The sequence below is a fragment of the Leptonotus elevatus genome, chromosome 14 (genome assembly GCF_054856555.1).
Source record: "Leptonotus elevatus isolate MCC_2025b chromosome 14, RoL_Lele_1.0, whole genome shotgun sequence".
NCBI classification, from domain to species: Eukaryota; Metazoa; Chordata; class Actinopteri; order Syngnathiformes; family Syngnathidae; genus Leptonotus; species Leptonotus elevatus.
Window position 1 is genome coordinate 4,035,240 of NC_141252.1, and position 13,675 is coordinate 4,048,914.

At 40.2% G+C, this 13,675-nt stretch overlaps 1 long non-coding RNA gene across 2 annotated transcripts; it reads right to left on the reverse strand.

Annotated features, from left to right (window-relative positions):
* Window positions 1-699: 699 nt before the first annotated feature.
* Window positions 700-13,642, reverse strand: LOC147162630 (uncharacterized). 2 transcript variants are annotated; one of them, XR_015097016.1, is made up of 4 exons: window positions 13,433-13,642; window positions 12,607-12,721; window positions 5,450-5,503; window positions 700-4,769 (listed from the first exon to the last, which is right to left on the reverse strand). It is a non-coding gene; the product is annotated as an uncharacterized LOC147162630 (long non-coding RNA). The 2 variants fall into 2 exon arrangements; XR_015097015.1 differs by lacking the exon at window positions 5,450-5,503.
* Window positions 13,643-13,675: the final 33 nt, after the last annotated feature.

A 13,675-nucleotide genomic window follows, 5' to 3' on the forward strand; every position in this document is an offset into this window, starting at 1 on the left:
AATAGCATAAGAATCCAATTTTATACAAGCAAAATAATTTTACTCTGTTAAAATAAATTCATGCCAAATTTTGACATAATCTTGTAAAATTACGATTTTTTTGTGTGAAAAAAATCTGAATATTTGATCAAATTTCTGATCTTTTTATAGAAAAAACACCATTATGAAAGATATTTCACTATAACTTCCTAGATTTCCAGTATTTTTCTTTGAAAAGGTTGCAGAAGATTATAATTTAAAATCGAATAATAAAAAATAAAAAATAAATATCTCCATTGTGATTGTGATTTTTGTCCTTGAAAGAGTTATACTTTACAACGGCGTATTAGGGCCACGTATAAATATATATTTTTTAGAGGGCGGGGGCAATTTTTCGATAAAGAAAAACTCGTAAATTTGCGACTTTATAAAGTGGCAGATTTGCGGGAAAAAAACTCACTTACGAGAAATACACGTAGCGTAGCTATAGTCTAACGTGAGGATTCGTTGGTGGTTAATGGGACACTGTTTATAAATTAAAAAGGCAGGTTGGATTCATTTTTAATTTAAACTTTACTCATCATACATGGCAGCTAGATCGACAACACTTCCTGATCTGACACTTCCTATCAGCTGACTAAACACTAACCAATCAGAAGCTAGCATACTTTAGGTAAATGCAAGTGAATGACGGAGAGAGCAGCAGATTTGACGCATCAATTTAGCTAATACAAAAATACCAAAATGTATGAATGTGTAAATAAGAATTCTGGAAACATAAATGTACAGGTAAATATTTACTATCTCCTTATTTGAAAACTCTACCAAAACGTATTGGCACAAATATCCGAGTAGTATGTTACGTGTATTTCTTGTAAATTTCTGAGGTTATTTTTCCTCACAAATCTACCACTTTATGAAGTCGCAAATTTACGAGAAAAAATTATTATTAATTATTATTATTATAAACTTGCAAATTTGCGGAAAAAAATTCGCTGAAAATTGCCCCCGCAGTCTAAAAAAATATATATTTGTACGCTGTCGTACAACTTAATTGCAGTAAGATTCTGAAATATTTTTATTGAATTGTTCACATTTCCACCTTCAGTTTCTCTCTTGTCCTTTGATATCATGAAGAAGTAGGGGGTGTTTGGATGGTTTTTTTTGGGGGGGGGGGGTGTTGGGGTTGTCATCGACGTTTCACCCCCGAGCCACTCACGTATTGTTTGCTCCTCTCCGACATTGAACTGCTTCTTATTTCCCCGAGCAGATGAAGGATAAATTGTCTATTATTTGCCCTTTTAAAAAAGCCAGCCAGATAAGACGGCGCGCCGTCATTTGGCCCCCCGGCCTGCGGGGGCGCCACTATGCAGAACGCCGTCCCAATTACCGGCGCCTAGTTTGCCGTAATGACTTTCCAATGACGCTCTTGATTGAAATGTAACTGGTGGGGCCGCGGGGCTCCATAAAAAAAACAATAAAGGGGGGAAAAGTTGGAGCAGGTACGGGAGAAAAAAAACTTATTAAGCCGCGCGGCGCTGCCAGCTAGCATAAATTAGCATATTGAGGGTAAATATGCAGACTATTGACGATAATAAAGCGGGATTATTCAATCCAATGAATGTTAAATAGATGGAGGCCAGGCCGCGTGCCTCTTATCTGCTCAAAGCTTGCCTTTATTTTAATGGCTTGACAATTGCGCTTATTGTTCCCATCCTGGGCCTCGGCCGTGCCGCCGCATTCCCGGGAGATTTTTTTACGATTTTATTTTTTCCCGCCGGTCACGTGACGTCAAGTGGCCGCGTGCTAGCTCGTGTTGTGCTGGGCGGGAGCGTCAGCCTCGGGCTAGCATCAAGATAACGTTTTCATTATGCACCCGGCCTGATGCACACCTAGATTATATTTCTGTGTGTGTGTGTGCGTGTGTGAATAAAATAAACATCTTTTCTTGAGCAGCTGAAAGCCCATAAATCAAAAACATTTGACTTCTTATTGTGTGCAATAAGACTTTAATCAGTTTGTGAGTATGTGTGTGTGTATGTGTAAAAACAAAGTTACTAATACTACTTTATTCTCCTAAAATAGTTTCCTAAAATGAAGTCATTCTTTAAAAAATCGACACAACGTTTCCCGTCACGGGAATTTTTTTTCGTTAGCCTTGCAGCATAATTGCCTATGTCATTAACTTACTGCTAACAAATCAATAAATGATCTATGACATAAGCAAATGCGCTATTAGCAGTTAACAGTATATTCCCATAAGGTTGCAATAAAAAAATACTTCTTGCAGTTAACTCATTTCAAACAATTTCAAGATTCTGATGTTTTTCTTGTGCAAAGAACATAGCTTTGGTCTTTTAAATTATACAATTTTATTAATTCACGAGTATGACGAAAGATAACATTTTTAGTTTATTCTCCTAATACTTTAACTGTTTCTATGTACTGTATGTATATACACACACACACACACACACACACACACACACACACACACACACACACACACACACACACACACACACACACACACACACACACACACACACCCCACACACTCACACACACACACACACACACACAAGTCTTGATTGACATAAGGTCATAACAATATTTTTTAAAGTTTACAATTATTTGTGGAAAAATTTTATCCTCAACAATCATGATGTTTCTCTTGGAAAAACACATCTTAGTTCTGGTAGGATAAAAAAAAATTCTCAGAAAATATGACAAATCCCTAAAAAGGTAATTGTAATAAAAAAAACTTTATATCCATGTGTGTGTCATAATCTCTAAACTACAATCACACCCTAAAATTAAGTTTTTCTAGATTACTACTAGTCAATTTTCTTGACCTGAAGAAAAAGGTCTATTAAGATGCAGATGAGATACTTGGACTAGCCACGAGTGTAAATAACATCTGAGGTGGAACGTGACCAAATGCTACAGTTTACCAAGGCGAGCGCAGCGCTAGTGTATTGATAGTGTGTCTCTTTGACCGCGGGTGGCCACGCAGGGTTAGGTTGAAGGTCGCACAGGTCCCCGGAGAGTAAACGGTGGTCCTGGTAATCCCCAAGAGGTCCACAGTTGACCGTGACGGCTAGCAGCACGTCTGGATTCAAAAAATTTTTTGGGGTCGCTCGCTAACAACGCTAACAATGCTAAGAAGCTGCATGTTTGTCAAGTGACTTAGCCAGACGTGCTGGTGAAAATGATGAAGCCAAGATGTAAACAAAGCAAGCAAACGTGGTATTCATTCAAAAAAGAATGGCCATGAACACAAAGGCAAGCAAAGATAGCTAATGTTAGCATGAAAATGTCATTTTCTTGTATGCACTTCAAGAAAAACCTAATATAAGGAGAATAAAGTTGTATGCTTTGGGGAGAAAAAAAGTAATTTTTAGCCCAAAAAGTTATAGATTTTTTTTATGACTTAAGTGTCAATAAAAAATTTTTTTTTGAAGTAAATCTTCATAGAATAAAATAATATTTTTTAGAAGTTATTTTTTGTAAGAATCATACAAGAATGAAGCCCTTTTTTTTAATATTATTATTATTTTTTTAAGGATTTCACAAAATGTTAGAATATTCAAATTATTTTTTTGAGATACCAAAATCTTTTACAAGAATAAAGCGCAAACTCACAATTGTCGAAAATAAAGTTTTCACGGAATATGTCATAATCTTTTTTTGGGGCAGTGAAAACACAATAATAGCGGAACATAGTGGGACAAATGTTGCAAATTTACGAAAACGCAATTTAAGGATTATTTTTTTTCTTCCGAATCTTAGAAGCATTAAAGGATTTTTTAAAGTAAAGATTTGTTGAATAAAATCTTTTTTCAGAAGTACTGTAGATTTTTTCTTTAGAAAAGATCGGAATCCTACGAGAATAAAGCCATTTTTTAAATTATGAAAAATATTGTATAATTGTTGAGTCAATTAAGTCACCTCTTTTCAGAAAAAAAAAATTGGGGGAGACACCAAATCTTACGAGAATAAAGGGTCTTTTTTTTTCTTTCTTTTTCAAAAACCAACAATATTCGTGAATGAAATTTTTACAGAAAATTTCGGAATCAAACGAGATATTTTGGGTCGGGAAAACCCGAATGTCAGAATATAGCGAGACAAATGTTGCAAATTTATAAAATGAACGTTTCTGGTGACAAAAACATAAACTACTAGTAATCTTGTATATCTTTCTAAATAAAATTTAATCTGAGAGACTAAAATCTAAAATAAAAGATTTCACAATAATAATTAGTGAAAACTAGAATTAATAATGTGTGAATAACTCAACACCCTTGTGATGAAATCTCATCCTAGCATCTGCATTCATAATGTTGCCCATTTCCACGGCTCAATATCCATTGTGTGCTTCTCTAAACGCGACAATTGTAGCTGCGTGTTTGCCGAACGTCACGGAGTTCATTCGTCCACGGGGCGTCAACGAGAAAGGAAGGAGATGGGGCGGGGGTCTGGACAAATCCTCACTTTTATACAAGCAGCGGGAGCGAAGACCCTCGTGGGAAATGATCTCTACCCGGGCAACGACAAACACTCAATTACGGGGGGCTTACCGGCAGACTCCCGCGACCCCCCCCCCCCCCTCTCTCCTCGCGTCCCTGGGGGACATCAAAGGATGCTGCTGGTTTTCGGGGGGGGGGCTGCTCTTGTATGCGCTCCTTGCTTTTGTTGCGCCGTATTAACTCCATCATCCCCTCCCAGAGCCATTCGTGTCTTCATCGTTATGTCGCGGGTGTACCTAATCAAGTGGCTCCTAGGTGTACCTAATGAAACAACAAGGCAGACAAAGACAATAGACAGGTCAATAGACAGATCTAGAATAGTGGGTTCAATCTAGAATCGATAGAAAGGCAGATAGCTCTAGAATAATGAAAGATTGCCTAAATAACAGGTCAAAAAGGGTTGGGCACATAGATCTCGAATGCGTTATCACACTGGGAGTGAGCTGTTCCTAATATTTTGACCTCTCGACCCCCTCCAAAATGAAGCATGAAGGGGTCATTTGGGGAGACAAAGAGGATAATCTTCTCCTTTTTTTTGGGGGGGGGGTAAAGCTGATCCTACTTTAGGGGAGGACGGGGGACATGCAGAAAGTGGAAGCATCATGGAGGACAAAGCAGCAGGTCGACATTTCAGTTTCAACACAGACGTCAACATCGCACCAAGTCAACGTTCAAGCGTTCAATTTTTGTTTGCCACTTCTTCTTCCACTCATCAAATTCTGTTCTGTTCATGTTCATGTTTTAGCGTGTTTTGTGAAATTGCAAATGAAACAATTTTAACCGGGATCCATTGCTTACATGCGTTAACAAATAACTCATTAATACTACATTGTACTACACAAAAGCCTAAATCGTATAATGCAAATGATGATTTTAGTGCAAGCCATTTTAGACCCTCCTTTACCCAGCCACGTGAACATAAATTTGAAATGCATAAATACCTGTCTGGACTCTTAAAAGACATGAAAAACATCCCTGGCATTGAATGAATGAATCTGAAATTAAATAGCAAACATATGAATAATTACAATTTGTATAGTAATTACTTTCACCCAAAAAAAAAAATTCCTGAATCAAATACAAAAATACAAATTATGACAATAGCTCATAATTGTAATTGATTATTGAAATGAGCAAAGTTTTAAATACTAATTGATTTTTTACTATCGTTTTCATGACAGAAATGTGTTGTTATGTAGTATACAAAATAAATATTAATAATAATACATTTATTTAACCAGATAAAAACCCATTGAGATCAAGATCTCTTTTACAATTCAATAAATTAAATACAAAAAAAGCACATAACCTGCTTCATTTAAATTTATGAATAAAACAATAACCATGCATTGTACTACTACATTTTAACAAATTATTAACAGTCATTAAAAAAAATTATTTACTACACATCAATGCAAAAATAATAATCATTGTAATTATTCATTTTCTAGGTAACAATTTTGACTTGAAGTTATATGATGTAAAATTACAATAAAACTGCTATATTGACCAATAATTGATTTTGTGATAAATTATCAATAAATCATGATGCACTTTAGTACAGTTCAATCATTTGATTTTATGTGAGTTAATTTACAGTATGTGTATTATGAAGTACTGTATTTCAGTCAGTCCTCTCTTATATGGACAAATGATGTGCAGAGATGCAGTCTACAACCAACAGGTGGCGTTCCAGACACAGTTCAGAAAACTAATCGTTTTTTGTTTATTTTTGCTTGTATGTTTTTTTTTCTGGTGGCTGCTTGACGAGTGATTGACAGCTGGCCGGAGGTCCCCGGGCCGCCGTTTAGCAGCTAATTAAAACGTAAAGCAGACAAAGCGCGTCTAAGTCTCCTGACAAAGGACGAAGTTCCTTCCTTCGTCTTCTGCACAGCTGCTAAAGCAAACGAGACATGAGACACATGAGACATGAGGCTTGACCGACTCCGAAAACACAAACACGTCCAGCCGCCACAGCTGTTCCGGTGCGCAGAGCTGGACTCAGTGGCCTGGCGCCATCGAAGGCGAGGTGCGTTCAGGCACCACTCGGAAATGACAAGATTCTGACTTTATTCTCAGGATTCCGACTTAATTCTGACTTTAAATTTAGAATTCTCACTTTATAATCAGAAGTCAGAATTCTCACGACCCTTGTGAGGACTAAGCGGTTAAGAACATGGATGGATACAATAAAAAAAATAAGAAGAATTTTAAACACCTAAAAATGGGTACTGCGTGAAATTCGTAACTGAATCAAAAATCAATCAAAATGAATCATGAATTGAATTGGGCCCTGAATCATATTGATTTTGGAAATCGGAATCGATACCCGGCCCGATATCGCACGTCTTTTTCAGTACCCTTGCGTAAAGGTCGACTGGAATCCATTGGATGGTATCGCAAATTCCATTTTTCCTGCCGGCACCTGAATGCAGCAGGTGATTATTGCTATGCTGCTGTTCCTCTGTGGCTTGTGGCGCTAAATTAATCTCCTCGGCCTCGATAATACACACACTCACACGCACGCACACACACACACACGGGAATAAAAGTCCTCCAGCACTTCCTCCTGATCACAAGCCCAATTATTGCCATTTAATTGGCTAGTGGGAGCCATTTTATCCCATGCGACAATAATGTCACTTTTGATTTTTTTGTCATTACCCATGCAAATCCACTTAGTATAAAAGGTTGCCTTAACCAAAAAAACAACAAAACACCTGTTCTATATGTGCTTTATGAGCCCTGCGGGATACTTGATCTTGTCGCTGCAGCCTAAATATTTACACAACGCCCCGTAAGACCAATAAGACCAGTAAAGCAGCTGCTCATTCAATCTAAGCCATTTTAGACGATATATTATATATTTAAGGGAGGATCAGCGTCTTGTCAGCTCAAAATGAAGCAGGAAATGACATCATGACCACCACAACCATGACAACAGACCTGAGTCAATAGGCTTTGCTGATTTTGGGGGGGGGGGGGGGGGGGGGGGGACAAAACATTAACTTCGCTAGCCACACACAAAGACAAAAGTAGAGTTCTTTTTTTTATCCATGCCCATCTGTGTTGCATACAAGGTTCAAATTTGGTAGCAGTTGGTCAAAATTTGGATGACTGGTCCGCTTTTCAAAGACACCTGGAAATGGCAGAAACAAAGCTAAAATGGTCACTTCAGCCAAAATGGCAGACTTGCTGTCTTTTTATAGGCATGAGTGATTGAGACTTTTTTGAGGGGTCAATTCACAAAGACATTAAATGTCCACCATATTAAACTAATTATTAATTTCATGTGGCTAAGTGAAACTGTTTTTTGGAGCGGAGTTCCATTCATCCATCCATTTTCTTAACCGCTAGCCTATAGAAAAAACTTACTGTATGTTTTTCTACCAAATTCACTTTGGCTAAACAAGGTGTGTGACGCAGAGGTGTCAAATCCAAGTGCAGAAACTAAAAACCTTGCCCAGCCAGAGTTTGGCTTTAGCCCCAGGTGCTAGCTAGCAAGCTCCCTAGCTAGCTCCTAGGGTGCTCGGTTAGCTGCTAAGGAGCTCGCTAGCTAGCGCAAGGAGCTAAAGCCAAACCGTGGCAGGGTTTTTACTTTCTGAACCTGGATTTGCCACCTCTGTGTTGGTGTTTTTTTTGGTTTTTTTGCGGACCATCCTCAACACCTGTCTCGGGACGTACTGAGGACGGGAGCGTTTCATTACGAGCGTCGGGGGTGAGAAAGTGAGCCCTGATTAGCTTTCTAATTAGCCACTTTAAACTCTAAGTAGGCCATTTGCACTCTGCACTCCTATGTCTGTTTCTCTTGGCTCCGTGCACGTGCGTGTGCGTGTTGCAGCTGCTTTTGGCTCATTGGTGTGTGTGTGTGTACGTGTGCATGTGGATTATCATCAGTTACGTAACAGCTGCGCCATGCAGATCCGCGTCCCGATGAGAGGATGATTGACAGCCGGCCTCCCGGAATAGAAGACAAAGCAGGCCTCGGAGCGCTCGATCGTCGGTGTCGGAATCTCTGCGTGGTCTCGCTGATTGGACGGGATCAAGTTGCTAATGAGGCAGATTAGTTTGTCAAAGGAGACACTTTAGCCACTCGCCAGTTCTCGAGGACTCTTCAGTCCACGCGAGTCGAGTCTCTCCTGACAAGTCAACAGCTCAACACTGACTGACATTTCCACTACAGGAACTTTAGCCCGAACTGGCAACTTCTGGAGGACTGATGGAACTCGTGTCTCAAGCTAGTTTTAAAGAAGAACCTGATTAGTGGAGGTATTACTTTCAAGAGGTTTAGGAACATTTGGGACTGTGTTATGAACAGATTGGTAACTAACTGCAGACTCCGAAGTCTCAGATCAACTAGATCAGAAGGAAAAAAAGTCCAGGAAAATAAAAACATAACATGACTGGATACTATTAGTTCCACTAACTACAAGTATAACGAACTACACATTTTGCTTTGTGCCTGTGAAACTTTACCCGAGACGAGGAATTTTTGGACCATCAAACTGTTGCCTGAAGTTCCATGAAAAAGTATCAGGGCCAAAACAAGACCAAGTCTCGAAGACTCTGGGAGTTCCAAGGACCTTTGGTGTGGACTCTGCAGTCTGACTGGGAACTAGCAATTGCAGGAACTCTAATTTTTTTTTTTTTTTTTTTTTTTTTTAAGAGCTCAGTATTGTTCATTCGGAAATGTCATCATCATTGCTCTTTTTTTTTTTTTTAAATATATATATATACATATATATATACACATATATACATACATATATACATATATATATACATACATACATACATATATATATTTTTTTTGTGTGTGTGGGTGAGTATGTGTATGTGCGTGCGTGCGTGCGTGCGTGTGTGTATTTGTTAGCTCACCAGAAAACCTATTAGAAAAAAAATCTCATACCGTTCACCTAAATCGAACACCAGGAGACCCGAGGGGACCGAAGAAAACCAAGGAAGGTGAAATCCAGCACCGACCAGACACCCCCCACCAGAACTCCTCCCCAGCCCAAGAAACATCCAGACCCCAACAAATCCAAAAAACATAAAATCAGGGAGGCCTCAAGAGACCAACGGAGAGACCGAGAAAAGGAAGGAAGGACAGACGAAGCCGCGTGAGATCCGAGACACCAGCCTCCACCGATTCAATAACCTGAGGAGGAAACAGATTGTGTCTGAGTTTCGGTAGATGCTGGTGTGGTGGATCTGGCATGCATGAAAATCTCCACCAAAGAGGGGAGCCGTCGACCCCCGCCGGAACAGAGCAAGCGCAACACCTCAGGGCCCCCCAGGCCGCGGCAGCGCCCAAGGACGACCCCCGGGCCCCACCAGGGCCACCGGCCGGAGAGCAAACCCAGGAGCAGGAGCGCCCCCCGCCCCAACACGGCCCGCGCCCCCGGCCCAACGCAGCAGGACGGGGCACTGCAGGCCCACCAGGCACCCCACCGGCCCCCAACCCCCCCCCCCCCCCCCCCCACGACCCCCCGCCCCCATCCACCCCCGCCACCCACCCCAACCCAGCCCCAGCCGCCCCCACGCCCCCAATCCCCCAGACACCCCCCACCCCCAGCACCCCCCACCCCGCAACCCCCACCACCGCCCCCCCCCCCCCAACAAAGCCGCCCCCCCCCCCCCCGACCAACTGACACGGACAGGGGACTGCAGCACTGTTCTATACTGCGGCCCCCAACCGATGACACCCCCACAAGCCCCCCCCCCCCCCACCCACAAGTTGTGTGGTGTATTAAAATTGGAGGGGAGTTGTAGGGTGAAGACGGTGTTTCCACCCTACTCTAAAGGAACTCTAAATTAAGTTCTGGGATAATTAACTAGACCCTGCTCGAGGTGGAATGTTCTTTAGAGAGAGATCCAAGAACATTTGGGGTACCATCTGTAGCTCTGAGCATATCCGACAGGAACATTCTATACTTCCAGGAACTACTGCTTATAAAACTAACTAAAACGACTAAATAAAAATTCTTAGTACTGATTTTGATTTATACAGATGGAACTTTACACCAGAACTATCAACTTCTGAGATATCCAGGAAAATTTGGGGCAGGTCTGTACCTCTGAACATGTCTGACTGGAACATTTTATTATCAGGAACTTCAAGCATCAAAACGTTACTGGAAGTGGTGGAAATGCAGCTTCAATATCCTGGACCCTGCAGACCCCCCACCCCCCAAATAATTCTGGACCTCTCAGAAATACAATCGCCCGAGCAAGCTCCACCATAAATTACCCCAAAAGTACATTAGAACAACAATTTCCAATGATCCACAAAAAAAGTTCCTTTCTGGGTCATTAAGTTCCTGTGGTAGAAATAAGCCATCATGTCTGATTGGAACCTTTGAGAGTTTCCAAGAACCATTCGTACAACGGCACAGTACAGCCACTCCGGACTCGAGGCTCCGTAATTACAATGTCAGTGAGAAGAAGCCAGTGCAGACCTCCACCGAGGCCTAATAATACTGTTTTTTTACAGAGAGGATTTACATAAACTTAAATAATGAATCCCGAAGAGTCCATTTTGAGCTAGAGTTGCACTTGCCTCAGGCCAATGGGCAACTGCAGTTCCCCTACATGTGCAACAGAGGGCGCTGTAGGTCCTGTACGCAACCTTGTAGAGTCATTGATATCATCTTAGCCCAAATAAATAAAGACTAAACAATTTGACACTATTTGAGGCAATCGGCGTACACAGGAAGGCCTGAGCTGAGATTTGAACCAGAATCTATGAACTGCGAGGCAGACATACTAACCACTAAACCAACAAAATTTCATCAAAGTCAAAATTGCTGCAATTATCCCCGCAAGGTTGTTGTGTGATTTAATTTCAGACCGGGAAAGGTCAGATGTTTTTTTTTAAGTATTTCTCGTTAACTGCCACTGCTGCTGCGTTTTCTCGCCTCACACTGAAACTCGTTGCATTTCATTTACTTCCAAATCTCATTTAACTTAAATTAACTCCCTGCCAGTGCACTATTTCGTGTTTATTTTTTTCATTACGCGACCGCTGCGGACAGACAGATGATGAGCTCCGGACATAAATTGGGGATTTTTTTTTCAAATCGTTGCTTCAATATACACACAGTAAGCTCATTTATGGCCACAAAATACAACATTTCTTGCCGAATTTCACGTTAAAAGGCCAGCCGTTTTTTTTTTGTTTTTTTTTACCCAATCTGACATAGTAAGGCTCCCCGAAAAATGTCAATGAATAGGTATGTTTCTTGAGACTTTTTCCTGTGCCGTTTTGCGACGGACATACTCGCCACATTTCATGTGGATCAGGGAAACTAGCGGATGGAGAGAAAAAAATGTATCTGGTCTTAAAATTCTTCATTGCGTGTCTGTATTATACTGCCCCCATTATTTTTCGTTGGGTAGTGGGGGCTGGAACTCATGAATCACATTTCTATTCCTTCAATAATACCACTAATGACTTAAGTGTAACACTGAACATGAACAACTTGAATTGTTGAGTTTACTCTGTCATCACCTAAATGGAACATATCAAGTGCTTTTGTCAAAAGACCCAGTGTGTATCACCTGCCCCCAAGCTCACCGTTTCCTGTCGATACACTTGAACTAACGTGGGTGACGGCAGAGCAAAGTAACAGGACAAACTAGGTTGGAAATGTCAACAATGGGGCCTTCAAAGCATCAACTGCCCCCGAGTGCCGTTCCAAATCCAAATCGTTTTCTCCCTTTTGACACGGAAAAATAACGTCAGATAAGAGGTGCAACTGGTAAACCGCTTACAAGTTCCAAAAATGAACCAGGGTGTTAACGAGCACAACAACCTTGATTTTGTGATCTTCAAAAGCAACAGATTGTTGTAATTTTATCAAATACCAGAAATAGTGCGCCAAAAATAACTTGTTGTCTTAGCTAGCACAAGTACTTTGATGGTGATTTTCCATTACAGGTTTGAGAAGGGGCTAGCCCCGCCTTGCCCCGTATAACATATTATTGTCAAGAAATACCGGCTTGGCCGGGCATTGCTACGGTTGTTTCACACATTTAAAACCAAGAAATGGGCATGTGTGGTGGAGTTCCTTGTCACATTGCTTAAAGAAACACTTACATCTGTCTGCCAATCAGATGACAATGACGTCATGGCGGTCCTCGGCCGGCGATCCACAACCACATTGGAAGGGGTTCGAGGAACGCTTCCACTGTAACTCCAAGGCTTTGAAAAACTGTAACAGAAAAGCGACCACACAGGGTGGAAGCAAGTTGTTTTCGGTACACAGTCAATTTTGGAGAGTAAATTTTATTCTATGAAAGACTTTATTTGGTCCCAATTTATAAAAATTTAAATAAACAAATCACTCAAGGTTCTGTGATCATTCTTGAGTGATATAGCCTCTGTATATATATATATATATATATATATATATATATATATATATATATATATATATATATATATATATATACACACACACACTGTATATTACTCTCTTCCAAGTGTAAAGTTTACTCTGTTTAGACTGGGACCGAATATATTATTTTTTAGAGTAAAATTTCCACTATGAAATTTACTGTGTAAATGGAAAAGTGGCTAACAATCTTTATAATCAACAGATGAGCTGTCCCTTTGTAGAACAACCACTGAATTTTCAGGATTCATGTTGTACGTTCTTTTAGTAAGCTACTTTATATCTTTACTTTGCTTTTAAATGTCTTGTTTTGTTTGTTAATGCTTGTATGTTTAATTAGGTGAAGCACACTGAGTTGGCTAGTGTATGAAATGTGCTAATATACACCAAGCTTTCCAAACTTCAAGTATCGCTAGCATTAAGCATTAGCCGCAGGTGCTATATTGGAATGTTATGACTTTGCCATGTAGTATTCCAATAACACCCAAAGATATATAGTTTTGGAAATCAAGGTGATCAGACACTTACGTGTTGAGCATAAAAGTTGCCATTTCCGACAACGACAAATCCCTGGTGGCCTTCTGTCTGTATCATTTCTGATTGGCTATACTTCCGTAAAAGGTCATACAGACAGTTTAAACATATAAGAGAAAAACGTTTGTTTGTTTTTTGACAAAATATGTCTATGAAAGAAATTTTTATTTTTATTTATTATTATCATTGTTATTTCGCATTGTATGATGTACCTAATGAAGTGTCCAGAGGGTGCAC